The following is a 14,862-nucleotide window of genomic DNA, read 5'->3' on the forward strand; positions in this document are numbered from 1 at the left end:
CACAGGGCAGGGTGCCACTGGAGGGCGAGGTGTGGCAAGTGTACCTGGCCAGGCCAAGCCATAAATGCCACTGGGGAGAGGCAGATGAGCACCACTCAAAGAAGGGGAACAGGAGTTTCAGATTATGATTATCATTATAAAAACTTATGCTCACTCCCAGACTCTCCCCCACATTGCACACCCCTCGGGAAGGGCCTGAACTATTGGAGAGAGGCTCTCTGGCAGCAACAGAGCAGGAGCCTGGAGGCAGGGAAGCACCCATGGGGAGGGTCGGCCAACAAGAGAGGGTACTGGTTATTGTGCCCGAAGCCCCACATCCCAGTGGTCTAGCTCACCCGGGGCATGGCCCACGGACCAGCAGCCGCAGGTGCAGCACCACCACCCAGGGTTTCACAAGAAAGGCAGTTACTCAGGCCTCACTCCAGACCTCAAAACCAGAACTGGCATTTTAACCTCACGGGACTTGCACGCACATTCAAGTCTGGGAAGCGCTAAGGTGGGTTCTAAGCTTTCTACTGCCCAGGAAACCCAACGCTCTCCAAGTAGTAAACGCTCAGCCACTGGGTGTCGAGAGGAAGAAGACAGCTCCCAAAGGAAAGACAGTATTTCCCAGATAAGCCCAGAGAGTGATTAATAAAAACGATGGACCTGGGGAGCACCTGGGTGGCTCAGTCGGTTGAGCATCCAACTTCGGCCCAGGACCCGATCTCAGGATCCTGGGATCGAGCCCCGAGCAGGGCTCCCCGTTCAGCCGGAGTCTGCTTCCCCCTCTGCCCCTCTCCCCACTCATGACACATGTGCACTCTCTTTCTCGCAAATAAATCTTTAAAATAACAAAATAAATAAAAAACAACAAAAGACGGTGGACCTGGAACATGAGATGTGGTTACCAGGCACCTGTGGAGACAGGGTGTGGCCAAGGGCAGGGGCTGCTGGACCTGGGAGGCAAGCAGAGACCTCAAGGGTAGAGACGGCACAGTGGTAAATAGGTGGAAATTCCACCTGCGAGGAGCTAAAAGGGCACCTGGAAAGCCTGGGCAGCCCCACTGGAAGAGACTATCACAAACATCTCAACTGCCCCGGGGACACCCTTCAAATGAGATAACTAAGTCCCAGAGGGAGAGACATGGGTCACAGCTGAGTCACAGAGCTGCAATTGCCCGCCCATGGCTCCTGAAAGAAACTCCAACTCCACAATTTCAGAATCAATCCTAGTAGCTAACAATTTCTTATGCCAACTAAGGGCTCTACAAGAATTAAAGCAAAATTAACCCAAACCCCTACCATCTTCTATCACAGTCCCATCATAGAAACAAATATTTCATGACCAAAAAGCAGGAAGAGGGGCGCCTACGTGGTGCAGTCAGTTAAGCGTCCGACTCCTGATTTCGGCTCAGGTCGTGATCTCAGGGTCGTGAGATCGAGGGTCATGAGATCGAGGGTCGTGAGATCGAGCTCCGTGTCCGGCTCCCCGCTCAGCAGAGAGTCTGCGTAAGATTCTCTCTCTCCTTCTCTCTCTGCCTTTCCCTGCCTCATGCTTACGCTCTCTCTCTCAAACATAAATAAATACATCTTAAGACTTTTTTTAATGTATTTATTTGAGAGAGAGGGAGAGGGAGAAGCGGACTCCCTGGTGAGCAGGGAGCTCCACATGGGGCCCTATCCCAGGACCCCAGGATCATGACCTGAGCTGAAGGCAAATGCTTAACTGACTGGAGCCACACAGGCACCCCTATATAAATCTTTGAAAAAAGCAGGGGGCAAGAACCACCTCTCAATGTAGGGCAGTCCTTCCCGAGAAAGGGCAACTGACAACCCTTCACCCACATGGTTGCTGTAGCCAAAGTCTCAAGGCAAGCTGACATTAGGAAGCACTGCCCTGCCCCACAATTCGATGTGACCCTCCTGGCCAGGATTACAGAGATGCCACCCTAAAGGGGAATCAGAAAAACAAAACTTGATGCCAGACAGTAATGATGGGGCTTTAATTAGCTGGGCGAAAACTAAAAGAATATTTCCCAAGGAGTCAAGAGAAAGGTAGTACTTTAGAAATAAGGCCAAGAATGAAAACATGCAAACCCTGTGGTCCAGAAAATGCACTCCAAGGTCTACACCAACAGAAATCTACCCGCCTGCTCACCAAAACCCAGGCAGGCATGTGCACGGCAGCCCTGGTCACAGGAGCCCGACACCTACAGGACAGGGGGGCAGCTGAAGGTATAGGGGCTGTTAGCCAGCCATGAGCACAACTGACCATCTGAACAGGACCATACAAATGTGCCTTTTATACATTAAAAATAGCTGACTGTTGGCAAGGTCACCAGTGTAATTTACATGCACATAGATGAGTCTCTCGAGCATCCTGTTGACCAAAGCAGCCGGGCCAAAAAGAGACTATGTGGGGTTGATTCCATTCATACAAGTCGGAAAGCAGGCAGCACGACGAGTCCAAGGGTGAGGGAGGAACAGGGGAGGACAGGGGGTGACTCAAAGGACTCACAAGGGGGTTCCGGGGTTGTGTTTCTCATTCTGGATACTGGTTACACAAGTATGTCCATCTGTGAAGAACCCTCAGGGCTGTCATTCACAACTGCACACGTCGCCTATGTACAACATACTTGAATACAATACAAGGCACAGAGACATTCAGGTGGGAAGCTGGGCCCAGTCTTGGTCCTGATTAGCAAGTAGACTCAAGTCAGGAAATAACCTCCCTGAACCACCAACTAATAATCATCATCACAAGAAGCAGAGCAATGAAGGACAGAGTGGCCACGTCCAGGACGGAATATCCATCTTAGAAGAGAGAACTCTGCAGACCAGCCAGGAACCTACGGAAAACCTAGAAACCACCATAAAATCAGTGTCTGCCATCCAAAGTAACAACAACATGACGACAGTTTTTAATCATCCTAGTGTCTAGCCGATACTTCCACAGAGGAGTTCCAAAATCAGACAAACCCAGGAGAAAAGAGGAAATTCAGACTGGCAGGTGAGGTACAAACAGGATACATTCCACCAACGCCTGAGCAGGTCCCAGAGCAGCCAGCTAGGCACATCAAAGGAAGGAAGCCAAGGAGAAACTAGATGAGGCCCTCCGGAACAGGGGGTCAAAGGGAGCTGCTAAGCAGAAGGAAAAGCCCCCTTGACTCCAGTGTGATCAAATCCCCCAAACTCTCAAACAAATGGCTCAAAGAACTACAGCCAAAGATCAAAGATTTAAAAAAAAAAAATCAAGTAGAGACACCATGGGTCCCCACTAGTTTTTAAAAAGCCATTTTTAAGGATAAAATTAGGGAGCTTCTATAGAAAACCTCACTCTATGGCCCTGTGCCTAAAAAGCCTCCAGGTGTGGCACCTTACAGAAGAGGTCTCACGTGTCCAGCAGGTATCTTGAAGGGTCTAACAGAGTAGAGACCAAGAGCTCAGAAAGGGAATCGGACAGAAATCCACTCAGACTTGAGGAAAACATACTCCCAATGTCACTCTACTTTTAAAATGGAGTCTCAGCGGTACGGGAAGGACTGTCTAGCATTACGAAATCGGTTTTAGAGACAGAAAACAAACTGAACAGGCATTTATCTGCCTGGAGAAGTAAGAGCCGGCGATGGGGTGAAAATGGGGCTACTTAGGAGGCAACAAAAACCCTGCCCTGAAAACACCCAAACCCCCACTAGCAGGCCGGACAATGAAGTGGAGGACAGCGCCACCCTGGCCCACTCCAAGTGGGGACAGGATTGCAGAAACCACAGCTACACCCGGCGCTTCAGTGGATCTCAAAATAGAGATGAATGCCCGGTTCTGAGTGCACAAAGAGCAAACTCGGCCAAACCCAGCCACCCGCTGTTCAAGGATCCAGACAAGCCCAGGGAAGCAACAAAGAAAAGCTAGGGAATGGTTAACCCACAATTCAGAAGAGTGCTTTCTGGAGGGAGGCAGGGATGAGCTGGGAAGCAGCACAGGTGGGTGTCCAGGGGCTATTTCTCACACGGGTGGGGGAAGCAAGGGTGTACGGTGTCCACTGTACCTGTAGGTGTGCACATGTAATTTATACTCTCTCGGTAACATTTGTAAATAACCCAGAGCACAATCCTCAAGTCAATCGAGGAAGCTGGCATGCTCTGTGCAGGAACCCCAAAAGAAAGGGGAGCAAGATGAGACCTTCTAGATCCAGGGCAGTGCCAGAGACTATAGCTGTGTGACACTCACTCGAGCATCCCTCACATCGTCACTTGACCTACAGACCCCCCCCTCCAAACACTGCAGGGCCACACAGCTGGGCAAATATGGCAACAAGATGCCAAGAAGGGCTTTGGAGGGTTCAGTCCCACCAGAGATGCCCACAAAGTACCACTGTCCTAATAAATAGAAAGCAACAAAATTTAAAAAATCAATTAACTAAAAGAAAGCAACAGAAGCTAGGGCCTCCATACCTGGGAGGCCAGGTGTGCCTCACCCAACAGGAGGAAAATCCCAGGAACCCTCTAAAGGACTGGAGGGGAAGAAGGGCAGTTAATGCCACTCTAAGTGAAAATACCAAAGTCTAGCACACATCTCCCCTCTGCAGCCTCTGCCCCCTCCAATTCGGAGTCCGATCAACCCTGAGTTATCTTTCTCAAACACTGATCTCATCCAGTCACTCCCCTGCTTAAAGCTTTCAATGCATTCCCGATGCCTGGATAAAGTCCACACTCCAGGCTGGCCTGCAGGGTGCTTCTGTAGAAAATCTGGTCCACCATCATGCCTGAGTGCCCATCCTCTGCGAAGCCAGCCCTGCATTTCTCCAGGGGCCCGATGTCAGCACTAGCGGCCCAGCTGCCTCCCTCTGTGCACCTCCCCTCTGCCCATGCCCTCCCACCCCCAACCAGGCTCCCAAGGTGAGGGACCCTGTGTCCCACTAGCCCAGCAGCCACAGCAGCACTGGGCATAGAGCAGGCCCTCGTAAAGGTGTTACTGGGTGAGCAAATGCGGGCCAGGCAGGAGCAGTGCAGAGAAGAGGATGAAATAATACGTGAGAGAAGAGAGGCAGGCAGTGAAGAGGGGGTAATGAAAAAGGAGAGAAGGCTGCCCAGCAACCTCCCGTCAGCACTTCCAAAACTGCCATTGACGTTCTTCCAACTTAGGACTCCCAGCAAACATGCGGTTTATGTATTACTACAGTTGGTGTTACTGTTCCAGTCACCATATTAAACAAACTGGCAATTAAAACAGTATCTTGATTTAAGATAGCAATAAGAAACCCATGTTGGGGTACCTGACTGGCTCAGTTGGTAGAGCATGTGACTCTTAATCTCAGGGTTGTAAGTTCGAGCCCCACGTTGGGTGTAGAGATTGCTTAAAAATTAAAAAAAAAAATCTAAAAACATTAACATAAATACCATTTTTATGGGGAAAAAAAAATCCCAAAATTTAAAAAAAAAAATCAATGAGAAAAGTTTTACATTTTTGCATTTGTTTTACATTTTAAATCTCTTTAACATCTGACTCAATAGCAGTGGCTAGATTCTCAAATCTGTTTCTACGCTTAGGTCTATTACGATATGAGGTTTTGATTCAAGTCTCTGAAAAAATGTGACTTTAGGGGCGCCTGGGTGGATCAGTTGTTGGGCGTCTGCCTTTGGCTCGGGTCATGATCCCAGGATCCTCTCTGGGCTCCCTGCTGGATCCCAGGTCCTGGGTCAGGCTCCCTGCTGGGCTCTCCCTCACCCACTCCCCCTGCTTGTGTGCCCTCTCTCACTGTGTCACTCTGTTAAATAAATAAGTAAAATCTTTAAAAAAAAGAAAAAGAAATGTGACTTTACACAGATAGAAGGGAGGAGTATTTTTTTCAAGATTTTTTTTTTTATTGGGCGCCTGGGTGGCTCAGTTGGTTAAGCGACTGCCTTCGGCTCAGGTCATGATCCTGGAGTCCCGGGATCGAGTCCCGCATCGGGCTCCCTGCTCAGCGGGGAGTCTGCTTCTCCCTCTGACCCTTCCCCCTCTCATGCTCTCTCTCTCTGTCTCATTCTCTCTCTCAAATAAATAAATAAAATCTTAAAAAAATTTAAAAAAAAAAAAATTTTTTTTTTTTATTTGAGAGAGAGAGAGTACAAGCAGAGGGAGCGGCAGGCAGAGGGAAAGGGAGAAGCAGGCTCACCGCTCAGCAGGGAGCCCGATGCCGGGCTCTATCCCAGGACCCCTGGCCCATGACCCAAGCCGAAGGCAGACGCTCAACAGTCTGAGCCACCCAGGTGCCCGAAGGGAGGAGTATTTTAATAATCCTTTCAGCTAATTGTGGCTCTTCTTCATTGACATTACACTGAAACTCAACAAGTGGTGGTCTCTTAAAAGTTGCAATGGAGGGGGCACCTGGGTGGCTCCATCGGTTAAATGTCTGCCTTCGGCTCAGGTCATGATATCAGGGTCCTGGGATCCAGCCCCCATCAGGATCCAAGCTCAAAAGGGAGTCTGCTTCTCCTTCTCCCTCTTCTTCTCCCCTCCCCCGCACGCTCATGCTCAGTCTCTCAAATTTTAAAAATCTAAAAAAAAAAAAAAAAAAAAAAAGTTGCAACAGAGACTCTGAAATCGTATCCGTGACTATCTCACACTCAGTTACGCAAAAATCCCCTGGTCTATGCCGCACTCCTATCCACGCAAGATTGTGCAACTTCAAGCACTGGTCATCTGGAAAATTTTGGTTCACTAAGTTGATCAGATCTTCCAAATGTCATCACATTTCATTATAGACACCAAAAAACTCCATGTGTTAATATCACCGCTGATCTTATCAGTGAAGGCTAAGTCAGGCTCACAGTGATGGATAGGAGTTTTCCAAAACTCATTTTCCCTTGAGGGTTCTAGCATTGGCAACACATATCATCAGCTGTTTTCCTTGACGTGGCAAAGCTCACCTTCTGCATTTGAGAAAATGTCTGAGCAAATTCTCCAAGTCTGAATAACCACACCTTGTCTGTCGGTCGTTCTTTCAACTAAAAACAATGTTCCAGGAGAAAAAGCAGCTAGTTCAGAGCACAGCCCAAACAAATGCAAAATGCTTTCCAGAGACAACAGTTATACTTCATAGTAGTCATGAAGAGTCCCCATTTTGTCACTAATACTAAAAAGACGTGTACCCCAGGGTCTAGATATACTCCTCAGTCATCTGTACTGCTTCCCCAGGACACTCATTAAGACTGGCTGTCTCCATCTGGAGCACTACCAGTGGAGAACACAACTCTGGGTGATGCGTACCACCTACCACAGCTTTGCACAGGACAAAGGCCAGTAACTTCTAAGTACTATGAAAAGGGTCTTGGGGACCCCAAGTGGTCCACAAATCACTGAGAACAGCTGATATGCACTAGGCTCAAATATTTCTAACAATCCATTTTACAGGAAAGGAAAGTGAGGCAGAGAGGCATTCTTCCCAAAACCACATTTGTTCACCAAATACTCTAAGAGGCAGGGCTGACAGAAAACTCTGAAGAGACCTCCAAAAAGGCCTGCTTACTCAGAGCTGGCAATGCTTTATGAGCAAGCTGGGCCTCTGTACACTGTAGGTCCCAAGCTGACTGCTCCAGCCCTCCTGAGGCAGAGGTGGTCAGAGAGGGAGGTGGGGGAGGGGTGCTACAGGAAGCAGGATGTGCAAGCTCGCAGCCTGCTGGGGGCATGAAGTCAAAGTCCCCTCCTGCCCAAAGCAGCTAAGCCAGCCCTGCTGCCCTTATCAGCGTCAACACATGCATGGAATGTGGGACTTTGGAAACAGTCCTCTCCCCCGGCCTGCACCCCTCTGGCACTCGGGTTCACCTACCACAGCCAAAGGACAACCCAGGCTCAGTGTTCGACCCACCTGCACCTGGAGCCTAGTGGCAGGTGAGAAAGGCACCTGCTAGAGCTGGCCCTGGGCACCTGACCAGGCTATATGGCTTGGCCCATCTCCTCATTACCAAGATCACCCATCTACCAAGAAACAGCCTCACACTGCTAAGAGAGACGCCAACCTGCCCAGTCCCACACAGCACCGCTGGCAGTGCCCAAGCACCTCTCATCCGCCCGCAATGAGGACACCAAGGGAAGGAAAGGAGCTCAGCTTGGAGTTCCCAGGAACCCCCAGACCATCCCCCTCACGGATCCTCTGAAACTGGTCAACAAAAGCCCAAGTTTACACAGTCCAACGTGCCAGAAGGGAAGGAGTTGGCCCTGGAAGGATAAGGATGACCCAGGGAGGGCGCCTGGGTGGCTCAGTTGGTTAGGCGACTGCCTTCGGCTCAGGTCATGATCCTGGAGTCCAGGGATGAATCCCGTGTCCGGCTCCCTGCTCAGCAGGGAGCTTGCTTCTCCCTCTGACCCTCCCCCCTCTCATGGTCTATCTCATTCTCTCTCTCAAATAAATAAAATCTTTAAAAAAAAAAAAAAAGATTCTCTCCCCCACTGCCCCTCCCCCCCACCGCTTGTGTTCTCTAAAATAAATAAATCTTAAAAAAAAAAAAAAAGATTTAACTTCTCTACCAGCTTCCAAGCTGTGTGACTTGAGACTAACTGCCTAACCTCTCTGAGCCACTTGTACTGCGAAGACATAAAATGACTGGCACTGTATGGGCTATGTCCCACGGGTTAAATTCGGAACACTGCCCACAAGGGCTACCGTGGGGTAAGAGCCCAAAAGTGAGCCCCTGGCCCTCTTCTGCCACTACTTCCCTAGCATTCTGTCAGGAATTCTGTGGGAACCACCCTTCTCCCAGTATGCAAGCCGAGCTGCAGTAGAACCTGTCAGACACAAACCATCAGCCACTTTCTACTGGCAGGAAGAGCAGGGAAGTCCTGTGGCAGGGGGGGACAAAGAGACAGAAGAGCTGAGGCAGGAACCCACCCCCAGGATCACTAGCTCTCAAGACAGAACCCCAGAGTCCATCTACCAAGATGTGCACAGGCAGGAAAGAACAGAGGAAGGACACCCTGCCTGTGCTCCCAACACCACCCACTTCTTCCTCGACTACCAGCCAAGACTTCTTGATCCCCCTCTCCTTCACTGCCCCAGCCCAGGCTGGTCTTCCTTCCCTAATAGGCAGCACTTCCTAACCAGGACACCAACAAGAACCACACCAGACTCAGGGGCCTTGCTGCTCACCTCATTCTGTAAGCTGCCCAGAGCAAGCAGGGCTGTCTTAGGTTCCATCTGCCCATAGATAAGCACTAAATCCCAGGACCGCCCCACTGTTCTGTTCTAGCAAAGAGAGCTGGAGCCAGGTCTTACCTGAAGCTCTACCTCCAATGCCCTTTCACAGCCACCCCCCATTACTCTGTGTCCTGCCCAGATAACCATCCAGAAGAGCAACCTCAGGGACCAATCTCTCTCTCCCGGGGACCTTGAGGTCAAAGAGAAAAATAGGGGCTCGGGTCCCAGGGGTCCCCAGCTATGGTCACAGTGCGCTCATTAGGGAGCCACAAGGACCCCAAATGTCACTACGTCAGGCCCAGCCAGGACACACAGAGGTCAACCAGGACCCAAGAATGCAACCCCAACACCAGAACAGGTAAACTCTGAAAACCAAGCAGGATGTAAAGTCCTGGGGTCAACAGCAGCAGGCGGCTCTCCAGGGACCTCCGAAGAGATGCCCCCTTAGTGCACACAGCCTGGGGGTCTCTTCCACTGCCACATAAGAGGGACCCCTTCTGTGTCTGCTGCTTCTCCAAGACCCTAGTAACTAACAGAATCAACCCAACTTGTTCTGTAAATTCGATCCCACTGGGCCATCAGAGTAAGGCAGTTCATGACCACCCCAGATCATAATGCATTGGTCAATCTAGACTCACCACTTGCTTGATTCTATTACCAACATAGATTCATCACCTGCTAAAGCAGTGGTTCTCGATCTTAGCTACACATCAAATTCATTTCCAAGTCTTAGGAAACATGGATGTTAGAAATAGTCCGGGCTGCGCCTGCCTCTACCAGCTCCCAGGTGATCCTCACGTGCCTGGCTGAGAATCAGGGCGCCAGCAGGCAGGCCTCTTCCAGGCAACACAGGTACCAGCACATACTTAATGGGTCAATGTGTAGCAAGCACTCATCACAAGGAAAGTACCATGGTGTCCACAGAGGGGCAGGCCACGGAGGCCTCAGACCCCACCTTCCCAGCCATCAACTCTACTCTCGCTTCTCATTCATCTCAGGAACAAGAATTCACCAATATCTTATGAGCTTCCAAAGCAGCACAGGTGAGGGTACTACAAAGGCCATGGGCATTCCTCCTCCTTAAAGGGCCTGTACCCAGGCTGATGAAGAGGCCAAGGGAGCTCAGACCCCAGTGTGGGGATGGGAACCCCTTGGGGGGGGGGGGTGTAGGGTTACGTGGTGGGTAGTTACTGTTCTCAAGGCACTGGAAAGGCCCCTCCCGATACTCACTGAGAGAACCCACCCACCCACAGGTGCTGCTGGGAAAGAAGCCTGAGGCCGCGTGGAACGCATGGGACAAGTCTGCACGGGACAAGTCTGCACAGCGGCTTCCATCTATCTCAAGAGGCCAACTCCCCACCTGGAAGCGGCCCCCCAGCCAAGCCCAAACACTGCCTTTCCTTAGTGGCCCTTGGGATTGCCATGGAATGGACAGGGAGAGCTGGAGGTATGGCCCTGGAAGACGAGGCCACCTGCCTTTCCATACCCCACTCTCCCTCCTCATCCCTACCCCGAGTGCCCACGGAGGTGGGTGACCCTCAAACAGGAAACAGGCACCCACTCTGGGCTCCGTATCTCAGAAGCAGCAGCAAGGTCCCTTGGCTGTTCTGTCCCCTCTCACCCACAGAAGGGCCTGCTCTAACCCCAAGCCCACAATCCCCCCTTCCTCCACCTACGTGCGACATTACCATGAAAAACATGAAAACTGAGCCGTCTGAAGGAGAGGCTCTGAACCCCTTCCTGACTGTCCCAGGCAGGTTCTTAGGGTCACTCTCTCAACGAAGTCCAGCCACACCCTCCCTCAGCAGAGGCAGCCCAGCCGGGGCCCTTCCCTCTGGATTGTGACAGGCCTGGAGTCGCCTCCTGGCTTTCCCTTCCTTATCAAGCTCACTGGGGGCCCACATACAAACCTCAACCCCCACCCACTACTCTTGCTTTGCCTTGCTTCGCCACTCCCACCACTCCAGGCTACAGGAGCTCTCAGAGACCTCCCCCAGCCCAGGTCCCTATCCCTTAGGGCAAGGCCCCTCCCAGCAGGAAGCACAGGCTGGCGGTGCCAGGCAGAGTCAAACTGGCCTGGCTTGTTTGGAAGCCCCTAAGCCGGAACCAGGATCCTCTTGGGGAGGGGGCTTGTCTGCTGGCCTCTCCCTGCTTGGAGCTCAGACCTCTCTAGACTCCACACCACATGGGCCCTCACAAAGCCCTGGAGTCAAAGGCATTTTTATCCTCCAGCCCCAGCCTGACCAGTTGCTTACTTGCAGCCCCAGCAAGTTATGTAACCTCCCAGTTGAGTCTCATTTACCGTCTGTAAGAGGAGACTATCCGGCGTGCTGACCTGGAAGGGTTCCGAAAAAACTCGAGTGTGCCCCTATCTCCCAGCCTACGGCCGACCACTTGTTGACAAGGCCGTGAGAGTCAGAGACCAGCACGATCCAGCCAAGCTGCAGGGGCTGGGCACTGCGCCCCTGGGGTGTCTGTTCTCAGAAAATCTTGTTGAAGGCATAAAAAGCTTACGAAAGAGCCTCCCAGGTGCCTGGCACACAGAGGGCGCTCCTGTGCTAGCTTCTCTAACACACAGCGTCTGCGGTCTCGCGCCTCTCCCGTCTCCCTGGCCACTCCACACCGCCACTGTCTTTCCATGCGCTCCGCATTAAAACCCCTCTCCTACAGCCAACCTGAACCCAGCATGGCATCTGTGGCTCTCCTCCAGCCCAGAGCCGGCCCCTTCCTCCATGCCTTGCAGCTGCAGCCACCAGCCCCGCGGCGCCCTCTGCATGCATGCAGCACCGTGCCAGCCCTTATCAGCCTATCTTATAATCGTTTGTTTGCCTGTCTGCCCCAGGCTGAGCTCTCGAGGGCAGTGATACATGAATGTAAACTCAAGTTTTGCTCCCATTTTAGACACGGGGACACTAAGGCTCAGAATCAATCACTGTCCAAGGTCACACGGAGAGTAAACGGCAGAGCCAATGTCGCACTCCAGACTTTCTAAGTCCAGTTCCCTCTCACTGCCCTCCACGAGTCCCTCCCAAGCCAGGATCCAAGAGCCAGGAGGTTAAGAACCTGACTGGTTGTTTCTTCTCGATGGTGAAAGCTGCCTCCCAGGTGCCAGAAACAGGACGAGCCCCCACCCTCTTAGTGATCAGGTCCTGGGGGCAGTGGCCCTCAGCCCCAGTGGGCAAGGCAAGCAAGCTATTGGGTGGGGCTGACAGCTTGAGGCCAACAGGCCAGCAAAAGGGCAACACCACAGGTCCCCTGGGTAAACTGAACTTTATTCCCTCCTCATTCCTCCGACTCTCCAGAATTGCCCAGCCAGCCCTTCTCTGGGGGCTAGCTGCTGATTTAAAGGCACTGCCCCCAAGCCACCCACCCCACCACCACCACCACCACCACCACCACCACCAGACCTGACCCTGACACACAATAAGAACTCCGGGAAGGCAGCAGGCCTGTCAGCTCAATAATGCAAAACCCTGTTGCTCCAAGTCCACGACAGCTGACTTCAAGTGGATCGGAGGCTGTGCTTATTAACAAAATGAGAAATCTGATCTATGGAAAGAAAACACTACGTGAGGATTAATCCAGGACTGCAGCTTGTGGAGAAGGCTGGGCTGCCGGCCAAGAGCAGGGAATGAGGATGGGTTCCTGCCTACCTGTCCCCAGAGCAGGTACTGCCCGGCAGGACAGGGCGCAGCGCCTCTGCCCCACCTGCACTGCTGCTTCTCCTTCCAGCAATTGCAGCAATCATTTCAGTTTTGCCTTAATTAAAGGCCTGGCTCCCTCGGGCTGCTTCTTCCTCTATGCAGAGCCAGCAACCAGAGGGAGATTTTTCTTTTCAGGAATCGCTTGTAAAAGCTGAGTGACTAATCTACAAGTCCTAACAACTGGCAGGAAAACACTGCAGGGATAAATTCTGGGCACACACCAGCACTCTGAGTCAAACGGCCAGAGAAGCTGGGCAAGAGGTACTCAGCAACTCCCCCACAACTGGTCTGCAGAAAGCCAGAAGCCAAAGGAAAGCAGACCAACCTGGGAGTTCTGACCCCTAAGGTGAGCAGGCAGGTGGGGAGCCCTCCCCCAGCCTTCTGAGTCTACTGCCTTCCAGTGGGACCCAGAGATTTTCATAAGCCCAACTATACAAGACCAAAGGTTCACTCGAAGGCAAGGTGACCTACTCCTGGGCCAAAAGACTCAGTTCAACCCCTAAGTATCAGCTTCCCATCCCCCCCCTTGGTGCTAAGAGCCAGCTAACCAGCAATCTCACCACACAGCTTTGTCTCTGGAGGCCAGCCTGAGGCCGGCCCATCTGCTTTTTTTCCAGACCACTCCAGCAACCCAGCTCTGTTAAGTGTACATTCTCTCCTGGAGCCAGGGCTACAGACCAGCCACATGGCCAGTGCTCCTGAAAACGTCTGCTAAAAGGGCCGGCAAGTCCAGAGTTGGCAGATGGGAACGTAAGGGCAGAAGTAAGGCCAGGAGCCAAGAACCAATAAATGCTAGATCCAGAAAGGTCCTGGGTTTGGATGACCTAGCTCCCATCCCTCCATCCAAAGTCCCTGGAGAACAGCCCCAAGTTCAGCCTAGAAGCTCTGGAGGCCCCTCCACTACCTGCCAGCTCTCCTCCTCCCCCCAGCGCGGCCATCCCCACATCAGTCAACAATCCACTGCCACAGGATTCCTATGGGCAAAGCTCTGCCCCTCCCCCCCACCACATATGTCAGAGGGGTGGCCTCCCTGGGTTACACCCCTCCTGCTGTTGGGGGCTGGGGGGACGGAAACCTAGCTTTCCAGATGTGCTTGGCAACTCCTACTAAGAAAGACACTGAGGGTGGAGGGGATATAAGACACGAATAAATAACTTCAAAACCGTTCCAACCCATCCGGATCAGCACTAGGCTCCCTTCCCCAGGCAGTCCCACGCTGTTCTGGGTGGGGCCGCTGGGCGCATTATCTGACCCTCCCTCCCTCCCTCCTCTCCATAAGTCACTGCCCCCCAGGGAGAGGCATCCCTGCCTCCCCGCCACCAAATAAGTCTATGTGGATATGAACCATCTTCGTAGATACACAGAGTGACAAGCTGAGGCCCTTCAGCCCCCTTCCTCTGCCAGCCGACCCCCTCCCCCAAGCCCATCTCTCTTCCTGCCAAGTGGCTGCCTACAGGAGAGGTCTGGGGGCAGGGCAGCGAGCCCACCAGCCGCAGGGCCTGGCCCTCTGGGAGCGGTCCCTCCAAGGCCAACCCTGCCCCTGCCGAGGCCGGTCTTCCCGCGGGGAGGGAGCAAGAAAAGGGGACGGGCAGCCAAAGAAGGGCCGCAGTTCTGGAAATAGCAAAATCCCCCTACGAGGGGCGGCCGCGGGCGCTGGGCCGTTTGCATAATGGAAGCCCGCCCGCCTGTCAGGCAGCGCAGCTCGCCCGACGCTGTTCGGATTAGATTGCTAATGAAAAGGCACAAAGAGCCGGCGCCCGCTCGCCCGCCGACCCCCGCTCCGCAGACCCGCGCCCCGGCCTGGCGCGGCCCCGGGGCTTTGTGCCCAGGGTCCCCCGCCGTCCGCGCCCTACCGGGCACCCGGACCACAAAGCCGGGGCAGGCTGCGTCGGGCCGGGGGTCCCGCGTGCGCCCCCGCCCAGCCCCGGCGGGCGCGCGCCCGCCCACGCCCCTCTCCCCGGGGGCGCGCCCGCCCGCGCCCGCCCGCGCCCGCCCGCGCCCCCC

The 14,862-nt window shown here is 53.1% G+C and overlaps 1 protein-coding gene across 6 annotated transcripts in view; it reads right to left on the bottom strand.

Annotated features, from left to right (window-relative positions):
• Positions 1–14,862, bottom strand: part of HIC2 (HIC ZBTB transcriptional repressor 2) — a 31,111-nt gene that overhangs the window by 15,693 nt on the left and 556 nt on the right. The window contains exon 1 of one of the 6 annotated variants that reach the window (XM_073889610.1): positions 6,349–6,670. The exons of the other annotated variants lie outside the window; for them this stretch is intronic. The gene's annotated coding sequence lies outside the window, so the exon portion shown is untranslated. Of the gene's footprint in view, positions 1–6,348; positions 6,671–14,862 lie in introns of those variants that run through there. 6 annotated transcript variants of the gene reach the window in all.

Source organism: Callorhinus ursinus, unplaced genomic scaffold (assembly GCF_003265705.2).
Source record: "Callorhinus ursinus isolate GAN/ISIS: 27379988/994484 unplaced genomic scaffold, GSC_fseal_2.0 scaffold110, whole genome shotgun sequence".
Lineage (NCBI taxonomy): Eukaryota > Metazoa > Chordata > Mammalia > Carnivora > Otariidae > Callorhinus > Callorhinus ursinus.